At 52.9% G+C, this 20,958-nt stretch overlaps 1 protein-coding gene across 1 annotated transcript in view; it reads left to right on the forward strand.

The window, feature by feature from the left end:
- Positions 1 to 20,958, forward strand: part of LOC120398700 (maestro heat-like repeat-containing protein family member 7) — a 107,649-nt gene that overhangs the window by 925 nt on the left and 85,766 nt on the right. The window lies entirely within an intron of this gene.

Genomic DNA, 20,958 nt, shown 5'->3' on the forward strand with positions numbered 1-20,958 from the left:
ACCATTCAGGCCTGAGTCCTGCAGCTGGTGTGGGTGGGGCAGGGAGGTCCCTGGCTAATTAGCTCTCCCTCTCCTAAACCCACTCCTGGTGGATGCAGGATGAGGCCCAGCATCTCATGTTTCAGCACACCATCCACCCCGCGTGTCTTGCTGCACAACAGAGAGGGCAGGACACGCTGGAGCCACACTGCTGCAAGGCAGCTGTGATGGAGAGGATTGTGGTGAGTGAGACACGGTGATGGGCAGCTGGAGAGAGAACAGAGACATGGGATGGGCAGGGGTCTCCCCAGGCCAGTGGATGGGGGATGGCTGGTGCTGGAGGGGTAGCTGAGGGTGGGGATTGCTGGAGCTGAAGATTGGGGAGAAGAAACGAGATAAATTCTCAGATTGGTCACTAGGGAGTAGCTCAAACCTTGAAAGTGTCTGGCCAGCGGCAGGACATTAGCACTTCAGGGGAGGGGTGGGTGTGGCAGTGACATCACAAAGGCCTTTTGCAGGACCTCAGCCTATTGGTCAAAGGTGGTGGGGAGGTGGTGACCTCACAGAGAGATGCTGACATCAGCCAGGCAGGACAGGGGCACAGGGCTAGGGAAACCTTGGAGACCCCTGTGGCTCTGCTTCAGCATGTCTCCTTCTCGAGGTCTCTCTTTGAGGTGACTCCTCAGGCAGAAGTGATGGGAAGGTTCCCTCTCTCCTGGCTGTGCTATTCTTTTCACTCCAGTAACATTACAATGGCTTTGGGGAGAGGCTCACTCCCAGGATCAGATAGAGGAGGGGCAGCAGGGTCCAGAGAAGAGGTGCTATTCCTGTCCTGCCACTGTCTGTCTGAGAAACCTTGGCCTTGTCATTCCCTGGCTTAGTGTCTCAGTTTCCATTCTCGCCAGCCTCTGCCTAGTTCCCTGCAGTTTTGCAACTGTGTTGGTGCCAGTCCCACCCCCGCGCTGCACAGTCCTATACCAACTCCTCTCTCTTGCCAGCACCCTGACACCTGCCCTTGAGCCAGAGCTAGAGACCCACCTCCTTCGAGCTGCCGTCTTCACCCTGGGCACCCAGAAGGACACCACCCAAGTCCAGGTAGATCATGCTAAAGTCATGGATTGAAGAGCCAGCTGTCATCCTACCATGAATCCTGGTTAATTGCCTGCAGTGGGATGTGAATGAGAGAGGCCAGGCTATGTGTTTGGGGGTCCCACCAGTGCTTCCCAGAGACCCCTCTTCCCAACCTGTGGCAGATGTAGCCCCACTTTCCCTAACTCTGACCCATGGCTCTCCCTTGCTTTGCAGGATCTGCATAGGGTCTTGCCAGACCTCATGGATGCCATTCTGGGGAACCTGCTTGCAGAGCCCCCAGAAACCGACAGGCTCCAATACATCTTCCGATGAGAGGTGTGGGGGTAATTTTACCTTAACTCTTAGATCCATTTTCTAGTCTGTCCTCCTAGTTGGATCCCTAGTGGCCCGTCCTGGGTCAGGGCAGTGAGTATAATGCAGTGTCAGGCCCTTCCTCCTTGAAGGACAGAGGAAGGAGCTGGGACTTCAAGCCAGAGCTGTGCCTGGTTCTGTTGCGCACTAACCTCAGGGCCCCTGGCTGGCATGGGGAGTGAGAGTCTGAACCCCTCCTGTGAGATGCAGAAAATGGTCCTCAGAGAGGAGCCACAGGCTCCTTCCTAGAGAAACAGAAGGACCCCAGAGAATCAGCCCTTCTCTTCAACGGGCTCTGAGATTCCTGGGGGGATTGTGCTCACACTCAGTCCCTTCACCCAACCAAGGACTTGAGAGCCAGGGACGAGGGAGGGGTCTGTCTCCTTCTTGGTGAGCTGTTCAGGAATCAGGAGTTCAGGGAGGATGGGACCAGCCCCGACACCGAACACTGTTCCACTCTAGAGAGACAATGACAAGTTGTGACCTGCAGAATGGAAGCATCGTCCTGGGGGCAACAATCCCCTTCTAAAGCTCTGCAATCAATGAATCAGATATTCCACCCTGCGCACACTGTCTCAGCTGGCTCTGTTCATCAGTGACCCAGGCAAGGACCTCAGCCGGCAGGCCAGGAAGGAGGTTTACCGGCTCTACCAGCTGCTGCTGCACCAGAGGGGTAAGGAACCCAACTGGGAAATGGCACCCGATAGAAGAGTGAGACTGGGACCCCAGCCAATTTCTCTCAGACTGTCCCCGGCTGGAGGATGAGTCTCTGTCTGCTCTTTCTCTGTTCTACACCCATCCCCTGCAATTCTGTTGGGCCAGGCACGCAGCAAGGACTCTGCCCACTGTGCAGCCACCAATGGGATTGGAAGGACACAGGCACTGCAACCAGAATGCCAAATGTGTGTGTGTGTCTCTTTCCCATGGCTGACCATCCAGGAGGCCAAAGAGCTGTGGTGCTGGGACAGCAGGCTCCTGGGCTACAGGAAAACGGCCAGGGTGGGGAAGGTAAGGAGATTCTGCCAGGGCATGAGACAGCTCAGGGAGTGGGAATGGCTGGGTCCCCTGCAGTGGCCACTAGATGGAGATGCCATTCTAGTCCCAGGATTTGGAGCCTGGCTCTGGGCAATCTGCTAATGCCTCTCATCCTCTTGGTTTTAGGTCTTCGGCAAGTTCTTCTTGGAGGGGCAGAGAAGATTCTTCCTTCGGACGGAGGGCAGTGCTGGCCATCCACGACCCCCTGCTGTGTGTCAGCCAGGCTGGGCTGCTCCTCCCCTACTTCCTCCTGGGGGAAGCCCAGTAGCTGATGGGGGGCAAGGTAAGCAACTGCATTAGACTCAGGAGATTGGGGTGTGGCCCAGGCCTCATTGCCATCCTATTGCCATTCACTGGCCTGGCAGCAAGGAGCCTGGTGGGGAATGAGAGTGAGCAGGTGCTACTGGGAAGAGAGATGAATTCACCTCCATGAACAGGAGGGAACCAGTTTGTCCCCTGAGCAGCTCCAACCCAGCTCTTTAGCAAGGCTAATTAAATGACAAACATTACCTCCTCACAGACTTATGTTCTTAGGTCACAGTGCTTTTGCTCTTGGGAAGAGCAGACGAGTCCCCTAAGTGCCCTCTGCGAGCCTCTCCTGTCCCACAGGGCCTCACCCAGTTTCCCCAGTAGTGTAGTGTCCGTGTCAACCGAGCCACCATCTAAAGAGAAGGGGAGGATTCAGTCAGCAGGGGCTGCTGATCTGCCCCATTCACCAGGGTTGCCATCCTGTGGCTTCAGCATTAGTGTGTGGGATGACTTGGGGGAAGACTCAACCTCCTCGGAACCCACTTCACTGCTTCCAGAATCCCTCCTGCCCCCCCTGCTAGAGCCCCCTCCCTGGCCAGCTTGGGTGGGGGTGGAGGAGAGGGTTCTGAGAACTTGAGCTGTGGATTGGAGGTGGAACAGCTGTCAAGGGCACTGAGGGGGTGGTGGCAGGAGCTCAGCCTACAAGGAGGGGAGTTGGCACTGGAGGTCACTAGAAAGGAGAAGAAGACTCCATTCTGGGGGTCAGGAGGTGAATCCATCCCTCAGAAGTGGGCAGGTGCTGGGTGGAAATGCTGCTGGTTCCAGGTGCCCTTAATTGCCTCTGATTCCCCGGGGCATTTGAGTCTCTGACAGGTTCTCGTTCCCTTGCAGCAGGAGGATGTCATGGCGAAAGTGATGTGCCAGGTGCCTGAGGCCACCAGGAACTCTCGCCTGCTCCCTGCTGCAGGTACTGCTCTGGCTCACTGTAAATATGGAGCTAGTGGAAGGGGAAATGGAGCCCCCTGGGACTCACTAAAAGGCAAGTGGTGGATTCTCCATCTCTTGATGTCATTTAATGTAGACTAGATGCCTTTCTGGAATGTGTTTGCCCCAAAAGTAGCTATTGTGCTATACAGGAAGGCTGTGAAATGCAGGGGGTTAGAATAGATGCTCTAAAGGTCTCTTCTGGCCATAAAGTCTACGAACTTTGGAAAAACTGAGTGTAGCATTGGGAGCAGCCTCTGATGTTTTACTACGTAGCTGGCTTGCTTCCTAGAGTGAACACTGATTGAGTGGAGTGATCCACAGGGAGTAGCTCAAACCTTGAAAGTGTCTGGTCAGCGGCAGGACATTAGCTCTTTAGGGGAGGGATGGGTGTGGCAGTGACATCACAAAGGCCTTTTGCAGGACCTCAGCCTATTGGTCAAAGGTGGTGGGGAGGTGGTGACCTCACAGAGAGATGCTGACATCAGGCAGGACAGGGGCACAGGGCTAGGGAAACCTTGGAGACCCCTGTGGATTTCCTTCAGCAAGTCTCCTTCTCAAGGTCTCTCTTTGAAGACTTAGAGAGTATTAGGGTTCACGTACATGAGCGCGAGGAGGAACCTCTTTCGAGTTTTCTCCTTTCCTTTTACTGACTTTACTAGAAAACAGACGTTTCCGTTTAGAAGGTAAAAGTCTCCGAGAGGTTTGGAACCTGCTCAGTCTGATGCATCTGGTGCCAGCTGAATTCTAGGCATAGAAAAAACTCGTTTAAGGTGGCAGAATTTTATTCCCCACCTGGGATTTTATCCCATAGAGTCATTGGGGACATTAGGGTTTGTCCTTTTTGTTTTACCTTTTCCTCCATCCCTCCTAGCTTTCTCTTCATCTCTTACTTTTTTTGTCCTTTCCCCTCTTCCCCTCCCACTACCCGGAGAGGTGTGTGTGTGTGTTGCGGGGGGTGCTCTGCATCTCCCATTGTGGGAGGTCCATTTAAAAATGTGGGGCTGATATAGTGCTCGGACAGTGATCCCCATGGGTGACTTGGGCCATCCTTTGGGCTCTCTGATAAGAACATAAGAACATAAGAACGGCCGTACCGGGTCAGACCAAAGGTCCATCTAGCCCAGTATCTGTCTACCGACAGTGGCCAATGCCAGGTGCCCCAGAGGGAGTGAACCTAACAGGCAATGATCAAGTGATCTCTCTCCTGCCATCCATCTCCATCCTCTGACAAACAGAGGCTAGGGACACCATTCCTTACCCATCCTGGCTAATAGCCATTTATGGACTTTACCACCATGAATTTATCCAGTTCTCTTTTAAACGCTGTTATAGTCCTAGCCTTCATGACCTCCTTAGGTAAGAAGTTCCACAAGTTGACTGTGCGCCATGTGAAGAAGAACTTCCTTTTATTTGTTTTAAACCTTCTGCCTATTAATTTCATTTGATGACCCCTAGTTCTTGTATTATGGGAATAAGTAAATAACTTTTCCTTATCCACTTTCTCCACACCACTCATGATTTTACATACCTCTATCATATCCCCCCTTAGTCTCCTCTTTTCCAAGCTGAAGAGTCCTAGCCTCTTTAATCTTTCGTCATATGGGACCATCTCCAAACCCCTAATCATTTTAGTTGCCCTTATCTGAACCTTTTCTAGTGCCAGTATATCTTTTTTGAGATGAGGACACCACATCTGTACACAGTATTCGAGATGTGGGCGTACCATGGATTTATATAAGGGCAATAATATATTCTCAGTCTTATTATCTATCCCCTTTTTAATGATTCCTAACATCCTGTTTGCTTTTTTGACCGCCTCTGCACACTGCATGGACATTTTCTGAGAACTGTCCACGATGACTCCAAGATCTTTTTCCTGACTCATTGTAGCTAAATTAGCCCCCATCATATTGTATGTATAGTTGGGGTTATTTTTTCCAATGTGCATTACTTTACATTTATCCACACGATGAGAACCCTCAGCCTTCCGCCCCTCAGTCTCTACCCTGATTGGCTGAGCAGGAGGTTATTGACAGGAAGGAGACTCAGGTCCTTGTTCTTCTCTTTTAAGACCAAGTAAATAAGTCATAACCAGTCCTATGGTTGATGAATTTTGCTGCTTCTCTGCATTAATTGTCTCTGAGCAGTTCATGAACTGTTGTTGGTCTGGAGCTCATTTGAGAGCACTTTGTTTAGGTCATTCAATGTATGAAATTCGAGAGCCAATGGTTAGTTTGAAAGTCAGGGCTCTTTGAGTCGGGTAATCCACAGGGAGTAGCTCAAACCTTGAAAGTGTCTGGCCAGTGGCAGGACATTAGCGATTCAGGGGAGGGGTGGATGTTGCAGTGACATCACAAAGGCCTTTTGCAGGACCTCAGCCTATTGGTCAAAGGTGGTGGGGAGGTGGTGACCTCACAGAGAGATGCTGACATCAGCCAGGCAGGACAGGGGCACAGGGCTAGGGAAACCTCGGAGCCCCCCGTGGCTTTCCTTCAGCAAGTCTCCTACTTGAGGTCTCTCTTTGAGGACTTAGAGAGTATTAGGGTTCACGTACGTGAGCGTGAGGAGGAACCTCTTTCAAGTTTTCTCCTTTCCTTTTACTGACTTTACTAGAAAACAGACGTCCCTGTTTAGAAGGTAAGAGTCTCCGAGAGGTTTGGAACCTGCTCAGTCTGATGCATCTGGTGCCAGCTGAATTCTAGGCATGGAAAACACTAGTTTAAGGTGGCAGAATTGTATTCAATAGATGAAATTCAAGATGTGATGGTTAGTTTGAAAGTCAGGACTCTTGGGTCCTTCTCCCAACTCTGCCACTGACTGGCTGTGTGACGACCTAAGACAAGTCAATTCTTTCTAAGCGTTAGCTGCTCCTTCTTTCAAGTACGGATAACTATCTGCTCCGACCTACCTCCCCATGGGTGGAGGATGGGGATCCATTTGAGAGTGTCACTGGGAGCAGTGCATAATATGAGGTGTCCTATCACGTTTACTCAGATCAGATTATGACATAATAGAATAGCTGAAATATTCGATTTTATTTGTATTTTATTATTTTGAAATGGTTAAGAGCAGCAACTACTTAGCTCAGGCTGACGCATCTTATCTAATTTTCGACATCTAAGTGTCTCTTCTTTGTGTGCGATGAGACAGTTTAACACACTATGACAAACAGGAGATGCTTTTGTTTTGCAACAAAATATTTTTGCAAAGAATTTTCATCCCACTTGTTATGATTTCAAGAAACAAACTGGTTTAGGCTGAATGGGATTTTCTGACAGAAATGGTTTCAATGACAGTTCCCTACCATCTCGATTCCTGCTTATGAGGGGTTTGTTGTCTGTTAGAACAGGAGTCAGGACTGGTGGCTTCTCTTTCTGGCTCTGGCACCGCCTTGCCGTGTAGGCCCTTGGGTAGGTCACTTTCCCTTCTCTGTACCTCAGGCTCCCTATCTGTCCAACGGAAACAGGGACAATTCTCGAACTCTGGGCAGTTGTGAGCCTGGGTGACATAAGGGGCATAAAAGCCCTTTGTGAAGGAGAAAGGGGAGTTTCACAGTGTTTAGCACCAAGAAATTCTAATTTTTGCTAAAATGTCTAGTCTGCGGAAAGAAGAAATGCTTGTCTTTTTAAAAGCCCATTCAGGGATGTGAGTCCCACTCTTTTAGGTACCTGGGGTTCTTTGCCAGCAGGAGAGAAAAGGTGCCTGCCTCCATTTTTATGGCCTTAACAAACCAGGTGCTGAGCCCCAGTTCTCATCTGAGATCCCAAAAAAAGAACATCTTCCCATCCATTAACAAGACAGGACCTATCTTTAGAAGGGGAACAAAGAGAACTCTGGGACTTACAGACTAGCTAGCCTCACTTCCATACCTGGAAAGATACTGGAACACATTATTAAACAATCAGTTTGTCAGCACCTACAGGATAATTTGGTTCTTAGGACTAGTGAGCATGGATTTGTCAAGAACAAATCCTTCCAAACCAATCCTATTTCCTCCTTTGACAGGGTTACAGGCCTAGTGGAGGTGGGTAAACAGTAGACGTGATCTATCTTGGTGTTAATAAGGCTTTTGACACAGTCCCATAGGACATTCTCACAAGCAAACTAGGGAAATGCACATTCCCTCTCAAAGGCAGGGGGACCGGACATGAGGGCCTGGTTGTACTAGAACCAATGACAATAACAATAGTGACAGTGACTTCAGTGGGGCATGAAGCCCGGACCCAGATAAATCCCTCCCTTGGCTAAATACCCTATAACAAAATAGATGTCTTCCTACTCCGTCTATGTGCTGGGTTGTGTGCAGTGGCGATGCTCAGGACCTCTACTATCGGGCTAGTGGAAAGCTGTCAAGGAGGAACTCTGAGGAGTCCAATGGATGAATGGTGATCTCCATGGAAGAGAAGCCCTCTGGAGATGGAGCAGCAGGATAAGGTAGGTGTTGAAGGTCTTCTCCGGTGTCTTTGGGATGGGTGTCAATCTCATCGATATGGTCGGAAGCACGATGAAACCTGTACCGCGCACAGGCTGCGGCTCAGATGGAAAGCAGCTTCATTCGCACAGGAGTCAGTCCTTTTAGATGTCAAGGCAGGAAAATGGACTGTTCCAAAATGGCAATGCCAAACAAGTCTGAGGTAAATCTGAGGTAATAGAACCTTCAGGGATTTGGGCGGGAAAACAGATGGAATGTCTGGAGTCCAAAGGTGGGAAAATCCAGTTCTAACCAGTTGAGGCTAGTTCTGAGTCAGTGCCCCTGAGGTAAACAAGGATTGAATCCTGAAGTCACATGTCACGGACTCCATTTTGTATTTCTTACTTTTAGTTATCCCAACATTGAGCCAGTTGTTTCCCCTCCCCAGGCCTGTTTCTCATCAGTATTGTTGGGGTCAAGTCCCTACAACCCAAGGGGGTTGGGAGGCCACAGAGAGGTGTGCAAAGTGCTGGGATGTCAGGAGCTGGGAGGCACTGTCACCCCCGCACTAGGGCAGTGTTTTGCACCTCTTGCTGCTGGCTGTGTTTCCCCATCCTTTGGCAATAAGACAGACTCTTATTTTCATAGCCAGTCGATCGCCCAGTGTCATCACCCTGCCTACTGGCTGGGCAGGGTAATTCCTCAGGTCACCACCCTCTCCAGCCTGCCTTGGGCTTGGAGAGGGAGGAGGAGGGCGAGGGACAGCTGGCGACCCTGAACATCAGCCATCCATCGCTCCATCACCTAGAGCAAGTGAGTGGCATTAGGGTTTCTCGGTGGCTTTCCTTGTCTGTCTGGGGAGAGGCAGAAATAGGGGGAGAGAATCTCTCCCAAAGGAGATTAGATTTGAAAACTGCCCCCAGGAGCCCCTCTCTCTCAGACCGGGGAGTGGCTTCTCCAGAGCCGTCTCCGGTGTGTTTGGAAATGTCCCAACAATGGGGATCCCAGCCCTTCCCTTGTGGGAGACTGTTCCCCAGGCTGAGAGTCTCTGAGCTGGGCCAGACCGTGTGAGCTGCCGAGCATGAAAGTCAATGGGAAATGAGGGGGCCCCGGGCTTGCTGTGCCTAGGGACTTTGACGTGGGGAATGGTTTCCCAGGAGAAGTCCAGACTCCTGGGTTCTGTTCCTTCTCTAGCCTGGGAGCGGGGAGTGTGGCCTGGGATGGCAGGAGGGAGCTGCTTGTCTAAAGTGACCAATGGTCTTTGTGACTGACCCCAGTGCTCAAAAAGGATGAGACTCCCCAGTTATTGCAGCACCAGGGATGACGAAGGGGAATGTTGGGAGCAGATCATCCAATGAACTCCCATGTGTGTAGCTTGCACTGCCTGAACCCCTGTGGGGGGAAGAGGAGATGCTCTGGCTGGGGCAGGGATGGGGTGGGAACAAAAAGGGCCGTTAGTGAGAGGCTGCCTTGATCCCAGACTCACACCTGCTCCTTGCTCGGTTCCAGGATGTCCAGGCTCCTGAGGATGTTCAGGAAGAAGGCTCTGCAGCTGGTCCCAGAGCCTGAGGGAAGCAGCTGCCATCTTCCCCTGGAGCTCCCGACCGGGCCAGGAGGTGGAAGTGCCCAGCCTTCTGGCAAGAGGAAACCCGCTCCCGGCGCAGGGGCTGAGGTGGGAGAGGCACCAGCCAGGCCAAAATGGAGCTGGCCCAGGATGCAACTGGGCAGGCAGGATCCAGCCCAGGAGGGGAGCCGGGCAGGGTGGCTCTGGGGCTTGTTGTGTGGGTAGCACCAGCCCCAGGAGCCCAGACCTGATTCCAGCAGGAGGCATCGCCCTGCCCGGTCACTGAGGACCTTCCAGCCTCCCCAGGGCAGGAGGTCCCCAGCCCAGGGATCTGGCCTTAGCCACATGAACCCCACTGACACTAGGTGCTTCCACTTTGGTCCTTGGTGCTCCAGTTGCGGCGGCAGGCACCTCCCAGGGAGTCTAGGACAGTGTGTGAGGGGGTGTCTTTGCAATGGGCTTCTGAAGGAGTTGGGGGCTGAAGGCATCATTGAGTGGCGGGAGTGTTTGGCCCAATCTGCCCTAGGTCCCAGGGGTGGGAAGGGGGCACATTGCCCCACCATGTCCCTGTCCTTCCCTTGAGTGGCAGCAGACGTCACCCTGTCCCCTTCTCTCCCTGGTGCAGGGATGGCCAGGGACTCAGAGGAGGAAGAGGAGGAATGGGTGGACATGGCCACAAAGGAGACTGCTCTCAAGAACATCCGAGAGCAGCTCCAGGGCTGAGAAAAGGTACAAACGTTCTCCAGCTGTGCTGGAACCGAGATTGTCCTGCCCCTTCCCAGCATCACAACCCCCTGCAAATGGTCTTGTCCCCGATGATCCTCCACCCCAATGGGGACCTTTCTCCTCCATGATCTGGGACTCCCAAGCTGGGGATGTTTGTCACACACCAGCCAGGGTCTCTTTCCCCCTCCCCCCAGGCACTGTCCCAGTTCCTGATCCTGCTTGTGTAGGGGTCGTAGGTGATTTGGGCAATGGGTGGGTCCCCACTAACCCCCATTCAGGCCTGAGTCCTGCAGCTGGTGTGGGTGGGGTAGGGAGTTCCATGGCTAACTGGCTCTCCGTCTCCTAACCCCACTCCTGGTGGATGCAGGATGAGGCCCAGCATCTCATGTTTCAGCACACCATCCACCCTGCGTGTCTCGCTGAACAACAGAGAGGGCAGGACACACTGGAGCCACACTGCTCCAAGGCGGTTGTGATGGAGAGGATTGTGGTGAGTGAGACATGGTGATCGGCAGCTGGAGGGAGGACAGAGACATGGGATGGGTAGGGGTCTCCCCAGGCCAGTGGATGGGAGATGGCTGGTGCTGGAGGGGTAGCTGAGGGTGGGGATTGCTGGAGCTGAAGATTGGGGAGAAGAAACAAGATAAATTCTGAGATTGGTCACTAGTGGGCAGGAATCGGAGAAGCGGGAGGCAGGGGGATCCTGCTGGCTGTGTGGGGTGCTGACTGGGTAATCTCCTCACTGGGAAGAGTTAGTGAGACCCGAATCTACAGACTCCTTTGTTTCCTTTGGGTCTCACAGGAGCTCATTGAGGAGCTGCCTGATAACTTTCCACCCGACGGCGTCCTCGCTAACTCCCTGATTGCTGTGGGCATCCTCAGTTACCGAGACCCTCCCGCCCAGTTCCCCTAACCCCGGTGCTGCTCAGGCCCAGAGCTAGGAGTCACTGCCCCTCCCGCTCCCAAGTCACTTCCCAAGGGTGACTCCTCTGGCAGAAGTGATGGGAAGGTTCCCTCTCTCCCTGCTGCGCTGTTCTTTTCACTCCAGTAACATTGCAATGGCTTTGGGGAGAGGCTCACTCCCAGGATCAGATAGAGGAGGGGCAGCAGGGTCCAGGGAACAGGCGCTATTCCTGTCCTGCCACTGTCTGTCTGGGAAACCTCGGCCTTGTCATTCCCTGGCTCGGTGACTCAGTTTCCATTCTCGCCAGCCTCTGCCTAGCTCCCTGCAGTTTCACGGCCGCGTTGGTGCCAGTCCCACCCCCGCACTGCACAGTCTAATAGCGGCTCCTCTCCCTTGCAAGCACCATGACACCTGCCCTGGAGCCAGAAGTGGAGAGCCACCTCCTTCGAGCTGCCCTGCATGCCATCTTCACCCTGGGCACGGAGAAGGACACCACCCAAGTCCAGGTAGATCATTCTAAAGTCATGGTTTGAAGAGTCAGCTGTCAACCTGCCAGAAATCATTTTTAATTGCCTGCAGTCGGATGTGAATGAGAGAAGCCAGGATATGTGTTTGGAGGGCTCACCAGTGCTTCTGAGAGACCCCTTGTGATGGGGCAGACTGGCCCCGCACTGGGACTGAGAGAGTTAACCCTTCCCTGCTGGCAGAGGAAGCCATGCCCCTGAGGCTCTGCTGGGCATGCTCCAACCGGGAGTCAAGCATAAAAGCCTGCAGAACTACTTAGTTAGGGCTGGCAGCTCAGGAAAAAGGATGCCCTGCAGAAGCTCCAGCCCAGGAGCAGTTGCAAGGAAGGAGGGAGCTGAGGAGCCAGGAAGCAGGCCCAGAGACTGGCAGCTGTGGGAATCACAGGGAGCATCGGGTGCTGAGGATCCTGAAGACCCTGATGCCACAAGAACTGCTACGTTTGGAGGACTGGTAGGAAGTGACCCAGGGAAGGGAAAGGAATAGTATCTCCCACTATTATGAAGGCAGCGTATTTTGGTAGGATTCCCCGCTGACTTGTGGTGGATCATGCCATCACTGACAGAGCCCTGGGTCAGAGCCTGGCGAAGGCGAGTGTGCCCAGGCTCCCCTACTGGGGGTATCTACCCCCCCTCCTTTTGGGGGATGATGTAGTTCACCCACCCCTCTCTCACTCCAAAGGAGGTAGATGAACTCTGGCTGCTGGGCCACGCTATCCCCCAAGGGGAGAAGAATTTAGAGAGATTCTGGCCATTAGGCCACACTGCCTTAGGAACACACTATAGAAACTCCGGCTGCTGGGCTGCGCTACCTGACCCAGAGAAGAGGGTGTAGAGAGACTCTGGCCATTGGGCCATACAGCCCTGACTACCGGGGAGGTAGTAAGACCGACGTAGACACAGGGAGGCGGGGTTAACCCCGCTTTCTCCCTCTTGAATCAAAGGGTTGATGAGAAACGAAACCTGCCACACCCCTCTTCCCACCCTGTGGTAGGTGTAGCCCCACTTTCCTTAACTCTGACCCATGACTCTCCCTTGCTTTGCAGGATCTGCATAGGGTCTTGCCAGACCTCCTGGACACCATGCTGGGGAACCTGCTGGCGGAGTCCCCAGACACCAACAGGGCTCACTACATCTTGAAGGTGACCCCGATGAGAGTGCGGGCAATTTTACCTTAACTCTTAGATACATTTTCCAGTCTATCCTCCTCGGTCAGGGCAGTGAGTGCAATGCAGTGTCAGGCCCTTCCTCCTTGAAGGACAGAGGAAGGAGCTGGGACTTCAAGGCAGAGCTCTGCCTGGTTCTGTTGAGCACTAACCACAGGGCTCCTGGCTGGCTTGCAGAGTGAGAGTCTGAAGCCCTCCTGTGACATCCAGAAGATGGTCCTCAGGGAAGAGGCACAGGCTCCTTCCTAGAGAAACAGAAGGACCCCAGAGAATCAGCCCTTCTCTCCAACAGACCCTGAAATTCCTAGGGGGATTGTGCTCACACTCAGTCCCTTCACCCAACCAAGGACTTGAGAGCCAGGGAGGAGTGAGAGGTCTGTTTCCTTCGTGGTGAGCTGTTCAGGAATCAGGAGTTCAGGGAGGATGGGACCAGCCCCGACACCGAGCATTGTCCCAATCTAGAGAGACAATGACAAGTTGTGACCTGCAGAATAGAAGCATCGTCCTGGGGGCAACAATCCCCTTCTAAAGCTCTGCAATCAATGAATCAGATATTCCACCCCACACACAATGTCTCAGCCCTCTGGGTTTGGGGAGGGTCTCATTAACAGAATACATACACCTGCCCTTTGATCCTGAGATGCCTCCTTTACCCACAGCAAATTAACTACTGGATCATGTCCAGGGTGTCGCAGGAGAGAGCCAGGGCCATTAGGAGCAGCACGGCACTGCTCAGATTCACCATCACCCTTCCTGAGTTTGACGTAAGTGACCTCTGACCCCAGCTTCCTGACTCCAGGCGTAGGCGGGCTGGCTCCAACTGGCTGTAGGATCTGCTGCTGCAGGGGCTGTGGGTTAGGAATGTTCCTCTTGGGGAGGCAGAGGCGGGAATGAGCTTGGCTTGAGTCAAGTTCTTCTTGTCCTGGTTAAGTGGTGACTGGGCTTTTAAGGGGCTCATGCTCCAGGTTCATGCCTTCCTGTCATCCTGGAGCAGCTGGGGAAGCAAATCCTCCTGGAGGGCCCTGCCCACATCCCTGTACTCCAGGCTCCCTTGGCGGCAGAGGAAATTAAGGATCTAGCTCTAGCTTCTATCCTCTAGCATCTCCCGCAAAGCGGCTGAGGGGAAAAAGAGAGTCCTGGCCCATGGGGAACTGGGATCTGACAGGAAAATGCTGATGGAGTCCCCTCTCTCTCTCCCTTCCATTAGAACTCCGCAGAATTCCCCAGGCTGGGTCACCATGTGGCACAGCTGGCTCTGTTCATCAGTGACCCAGGCAAGGACCTCAGCCGGCAGGCCAGGGAGTGGGTTTACCGGCTCAACCAGCTGCTGCTGCACCAGAGGGGTAAGGAACCCAGCTGGGAAATGGCACCCGACAGAAGAGTGAGACTGGGACCCCAGCCAATTTCTCTCAGGCTGACCCCACCTGGAGGATGAGTCTCTGTCTGTCTCTTTCTCTGTTCTACACCCCTCCCCTGCAATTCTGTTGGGCCAGGCACGCAGCGAGGACTCTGCCCACTGTGCAGCCACCAATGGGATTGGAAGGACACAGGCACTGCAACATGAATGCCAAATGCATGTGTCTCTTTCCCATGGCTGACCATCCAGGAGGCTGACGAGCTGTGGTATTGGGACAGGAGGCTCCTGGGCTACAGGAACACGGCCAGGGTGGGGGAAGTAAGGACATTCTGCCAGGGCATGAGACAGCTCAGAGAGTCGGGGTGGCTGGGTCTCCTGCAGTGGCTGCCTCCTGTGGCCACTAGATGGAGATGCCGTTCTAGCCCCAGGATTTGGAGCCTGGCCTTGGGCAATCTGCTAATGCCTCACATCCTGTTGGTTTTAGGTCTTTGGCAAGTTCTTCTCGGAGGGGCAGAGAAAATTTTTCCTCCGGACGGAGGGCAGTGCTGGCCATCCACGATCTCCTGCTGCGTGTCAGCCAGGCTGGGCTGCTCTCGCCTACTCCTCCTGGGGAAGCCCAGCAGCTGATGGGGGACAAGGTAAGCAGCTGCATTAGACTCAGGAGATTGGGGCGGGACCGAGGCCTCATTGCCATCCTATCGCCATTCACTGGCCTGGCAGCAAGGAGCCTGGTGGGGAATGAGAGTGAGAGCAGGTGCTACTGGGAAGGGAGATGAATTCACCTCCATGAGCAGGAGGAAACCAGCTTGTCCCCAGAGCAGCTCCAACGCAGCTCTTTAACAAGACTAATTAATGAGATGCATTACCTCCTCACGGACTTATGTTCTAAGGGCACGGTGATTTAGATCTTGGAAAGAGCAGACGAGTACCCTAAGTGAGCCCTCTGCGAGCCTCTCCTGTCCCACAGGGCCTCATCCAGTTCCCAGTGGCCTAGTGTCCATGTCAACCAAGCCACCACCTAGAGAGAAGGGGAGGTTTCAGTCAGCAGGGGCTGCTGATCTGCCCCATTCACCAGGGCTGCCATCCTGTGGCTTCAGCATTAGAGTGTGGGATTACTTGGGGCAAGATCTCAACCTCCTTGCAACCCACTTCACTGCTGCCAGAATCCCTCCTGCCCTCCCCCCACCCCCGCTAGAGCCTCCTCCCTGGCTAACCTCCTCCGCTCTCCGCTGCAGGTACTGCTCTGGCAAACTGTAAATGGGGAGTTAGTGGAAGGGGAAATGGAGCCCCCTGGCACTCGCTAATAGGAGCTGGGGCAGTAGAGCCACCAACTGTTCTACGGGCGTGAGAAAAAGGCCCGCTAGTGAGCTATTGAAAGATCTCAACCTGTTTAGCGTATCAAAAGAAGATTGAAAGGTGACTTCACTGAAGTGTTGAAGTGCCTTAATGGAGAGTAAATATTGGGTATCAAAGGGGGCTTTAATCTATCAGAGAAAGGCATAACAAGACTCAATGGCTGGAAGATGAAAAGAGACAAATTCATACTACAAATAAGGCACAACTATTCAAGAGCAAGGATGATTCACCACAGGAGCAAACTACCAAGAAATGTGGTGGATTATCCATCTCTTGATGTCATTTAATGATGACTAGATGCCTTTCTGGAATGTGTTTGCCCCAAAAGTAGCTATTGTGCTATACAGGAAGCCTGTGATATGCAGGGGGTTAGAATAGATGCTCTAAAGGTCTCTTCTGGCCATAAAGTCTACTAATTTGGAAAACTGAGTGTAGCATTGGGAGCAGCCTCTGGTGTTTTACTGTCTAGCCGGCTTGCTTCCTGGAGTGAACACTGATTGAGTGGGGTGATCCACAGGGAGTAGCTCAAATCTTGAAAGTGTCTGGCCAGCGGCAGGACATTAGCACTTCAGGGGAAGGGTGGGTGTGGCAGTGACATCACAAAGGCCTTTTGCAGGACCTCAGCCTATTGGTCAAAGGTGGTGGGGAGGTGGTGACCTCACAGAGAGATGCTGACATCAGCCAGGCAGGACAGGGGCGCAGAGCTAGGGAAATCTCGGAGACCCCTGTGGCTCTGCTTCAGCATGTCTCCTTCTCGAGGTCTCTCTTTGAGGACTTAGAGAGTTTACGTAAGTGAGTGCGAGGAGGAACCTCTTTCGAGTTTTCTCCTTTCCTTTTACTGACTTTACTAGAAAACAGACATCCCTGTTTAGAAGGTAAGAGCCTCCGAGAGGTTTGGAACCTGCTCAGTCTGATGCATCTGGTGCCAGCTGAACTCTAGGGATGGAAAACACTAGTTTAAGGTGGCAGAATTTTAAGGTGCTGGAGGGGCAGCTGAGGGCAGGGATTGCTGGGACTGAAGATTGGGGAGAGGAAACGAGAGAGATTCTGAGCTTGGTCACTAGTGGGCAGGAATCGGAGGAGCGGGAGGCAGCTGGGGGGTTCTTCTTTGAGTGCTGTCCCTGTGGGTGCTCCACTCTAGGTGACGGTGCGTCCCGGTGCTGTTGATCGGAGATTTTCGGTAGCAGTGCCTGGTTGGCGCGAACGCACTCAGTTGGTATCTCCCATCTCGTTGGAATCTTCCTGAGTGCGTGTTCCCCACACCCTCCTCGGTTTCTTCTCAACCGTCCTCGGCTGAAGACGGGACTCGGGGCAGTGCTGCCTTTTCTTCCCTGGTCTCTATAGGAAACAGTAACAAAAAACATAGAAATAATTAGTAGTTACTTCCCAGTTTTTTTCCCTTCCTTTAGTATAGTTACATAGTTACTTACTTAGTTTAAAAAAAACATAAGCAAAACTAAACAAAGAACCCTCAGGCTTGTCTCCCATTGAGACACTCTCCTCGGCCATCCTTAATTCATAATGCCAGGAGCTTCAGGATTCAAAAGATGCATCTCCTGTCAGGACTCCATGCCACGGTCAGATGGGCACTCACACTGTGTGAAGTGCCTCGGGACACCCACATCCCCGCAAGTGTCTTCATTGCGCGAGCCTCAAGTCAAGAGCTCATCGTGACAGGGATCTGCGGCTCAAAATCCTCATGATGGAAAAATCCTTACAGTCACTTTCGGAGACGGGAAAGGCTAAACCCGCTCCCTCACACTCCCTAGCCAGATCGGAACCAGTGGGCAGCGTTGCTTCACCCTCCCTGGAGCGGAGGCAAGAAGCAGAGCAGTATCACAGGAGAGGCTCTAACAAGGGTAGGGGTCTCCCGCGAGATCCCTACCATCTGTGCTGACAGCACCAAAGGCAGGTGCCTCAGCCTGCTCTAATGCCTCAGCCATGGCTCTGACAGAGCACAGAGGCAGGGACCCGACCTCCCATGCCGGGAAGTTCCTTGTGGATCTGGTCCCCTCAGCGCCGCAAACGGCCGCGGTGTGGACACTGCGCTCCTCCTCGGCACTGCAAACGGCCACATCGCCGTCACCGCGCTCCTCCTCGGCACCGACAATGACCGCGGTGCCAACAGTGCGCTCAGCCTCAGCAGCAAAAATGGCCCCGGTGCCGACAGCGTGCTCAGCCTCAGCACTGAAAACGGCCGCGGTGCCGACAGCGCGCTCAGCCTCAGCAGCTAAAACAGCCGTGGTGCCGACAGCGCGCTCAGCCTCGGCACAGAGAAGAACATCGGCACCGAGCCTGTCTTCTACCCGGGCACCAGCAGCAGACCCCCTGCAGGGCACCTCTAAGCAGTCTGCAGCAATACTTTCATTCTCACTTTCTCCTACTAATGAGCTAGAGCAGAGAGCAGGCTCAGCTTAGCCCAGGGAGCAGAAGCAACAATTTCTCACTCAAAGTGACCTTTCAGTGCCACCTGAGCCTCACTCTCCGCTCCTAGATACACAGGACTCATTTTTTGAACCGCCACTCTCTCCACCTGAACTGGCTTTCACTGACGGAACTTGATTTACAGCAGCAAGCGGAATTCTCCCCTCCTGCTTCTCCTCCACAGGCGCCTCTGCCACCTCAGGTCATGGCTCAAGGTCACCAACCTCAGTTTCCCTACTTTGCCCTCCCATGGGCGGCACGTGGGTTCCCTATGCCTTGGCCTCAGTGGTACCCTTGGCAACATCCTCCTACCAATCCTCCTCCTTCTGTGCCTCAATCTCCTGCTCCGTCCACTTCTAGGTGCCTGACCCCCCTCTTGAGACTGGGAGCTATGCACCATATCCTGACTCACCAACCCCTAACTCTCCACTAGCCTCAGATGAAGCCCCCCCCCCACTTCGCCTCCACAGGCCGTGGACGACTGCAAACAATTTCAAGAACTTTTTAGGAGGGTGGCACTCAGTCAAGATATCCCCTTAGAAGAGGTTCAGGAGACGCAACACAAACTCCTCAGAATCCTTCAACCGTCTGTAACCCTTCTGCCCCTCTGAGTTGGCAGCAACAAGGGCCGGGTTCAGTATCCAGGGGTTCCGTTTCAATAACGCAAATGCAAAACCGGCTCGAGCCCCCACCCAGTGACCTGGGACAATTACATACCACCCCCTGGGCACCTCTAGGAGGCAATACTTCCCCTCTCGCAAGCACAGAGTCTGAGTGTAGCAAAATCCTTTTAATAAAGGAGGGAAACAATGTGGCATCATATTGGGGAAACACCACAAACAGGATTCATAACGTAAACCATGAGCAAAAGACCCACCAAGTAAGTTTTGGCAATGTCCTTTTCCCCTTAGGGTCTTAAGTCCAATCACCCCAAAGTCCAACAACCCAAAAGTCTCTGTTTCTGGTCAGTGCCACCCCAGAGTTCAAAAGTTTATCTGCAGAGTTTTACCCCCCCCAGCCTGGGTGGAAATAGGGGGGCACACACAGGGTGTTAAGGGGCACCTTACGTGGGCCGGGGCTGACTGCTCCGCCTCTCCGTGGAGTTCTGCTGCAGCCTTCACCACGACCGGCTCCACTCCACCAGCTGTGTCGCTCCTCCAGCCGACCCATGAGCTGCTCCAGCCGTCCCCGCAAACCGCTCTGCTCCGCGGGCTGCTCCAACGTGCTGCAAACTGCTCCACTCTGCCAGCCACTTAGCGATAGATCTTCAGGCTCCCCCACTAGCTAACACAGCACTCAGTGATTTCATCTCAGTAAGCTTAGCTCTTTTAGTGATTTCAGCTCTTAGTGATTTCAGCTTGTAGTAGGGGAGCCCCAGTGCTGGTGCACCATTGACCCAAATTGAATTCAGCTCAGCAGCCTCAAGATGGACTCCTAATGGAATCAAAATTAGCTCTACTCTTCAACAATGGAGAGAGGAGGATGTGCAATTGGTGTTCCAGGCCCTCAAAAGGGGCCCATACCATCAGGTACACACACCAGTCCCCAACCTCTCTCAATTCACTGGGTTTTGGCACCCATGTCCCTTGTCTAGCGAGTGCTACTTAATTGACTGTCATAAAGCAGTCTCATAGTTCCTCATTCACATAATCAGGGTGACAACACTTTATTTCTCCTTCCCCAATAACAAAGAAATTGGGGATCCCAGAGCTGTCAAAATAACCATCCCAGGCTGCCGTGGGCTATTCTAGTTGGGGTGGGTGTGCCAATGCAAATACCTGAAATTCCTTTCCACACTCCCCATAATTCACCACCAGATGTCAGGGTAGAGCTCATCCTGACTCTGCTTACACGTCTATGCCCTCAAAAATCATGCTCCCTATAAACGAAGCACTCATGGAGCCAGCTGACACTCTCTGGCAAACCCCAGCTTCTTCAGTACCAACTTGCAAGAAGGCTGAACGTAAATACTTTGTCCCTGAAAAGGACGCAGACTTCCTATTTTCTCTTCCACCATCGAACTCCCTTGTCATGGATGCAGTTGCACAGAGGGCAAAACAGTCACAATATCGACCCACCCCGCAAGAAAAGGACCTTAGATGCCTTGACATCTTGGGCCGCAAGGTTTATACATCCTCTACACTACAATTAAGAATTGCAAACTATTCTGCTCTCCTCGCCAGTTATGATTTTGATAATTACAATAAACGTTTTGAATTTGCCTCCTACATTCCAGAGGCTAGAAGAGCAGACTTCAAATCAATCCTGACTGAGGGCCAACTGATTTCCAGAACGGCCCTACAGGCGTCTTCAGACACGGCGGACACAGCAGCCCGTACCACTGCAACTGCTGTGGTTATGCACAGATCCTCATGGCTCTCCACATCCGGCATACCTAAAGACCTCCAGACCAAACTTTTCCCCCAAAAAACTGATGAACTCCTCCACACCAGGAAAGATTCTAGAGCAACACTGCGCACCCTGGGCATTCACCCATCTCTTCCCAGGAGACAACGATACCAACCCTACCAAAGACCATGCATACAACAGTACTATTGTCTTCAACCCAGACCATACGACACAACTAGGAATCGTACTAGACCTCCCCAAGCGCAGACAAAATCAAAATCAAGCCACCACCTTCCGTCCATCAGGCAATAAACAACAGTTTTGAAATGTTGGTCGAGGGCCTGCATGACCACCCCTTGATTCCACCACTTACTTGCCCATTTGGCCACCACTTCCAGAATTTCCAACATGCCTGGCAGCGGATTACACAGGACTGCTGGGTCCTCAAAATAGTTCAGTCCGGTTACTCCATCCCTTTTATATCCTA

Source organism: Mauremys reevesii, linkage group 2, assembly GCF_016161935.1.
Source record: "Mauremys reevesii isolate NIE-2019 linkage group 2, ASM1616193v1, whole genome shotgun sequence".
NCBI classification, from domain to species: domain Eukaryota; kingdom Metazoa; phylum Chordata; order Testudines; family Geoemydidae; genus Mauremys; species Mauremys reevesii.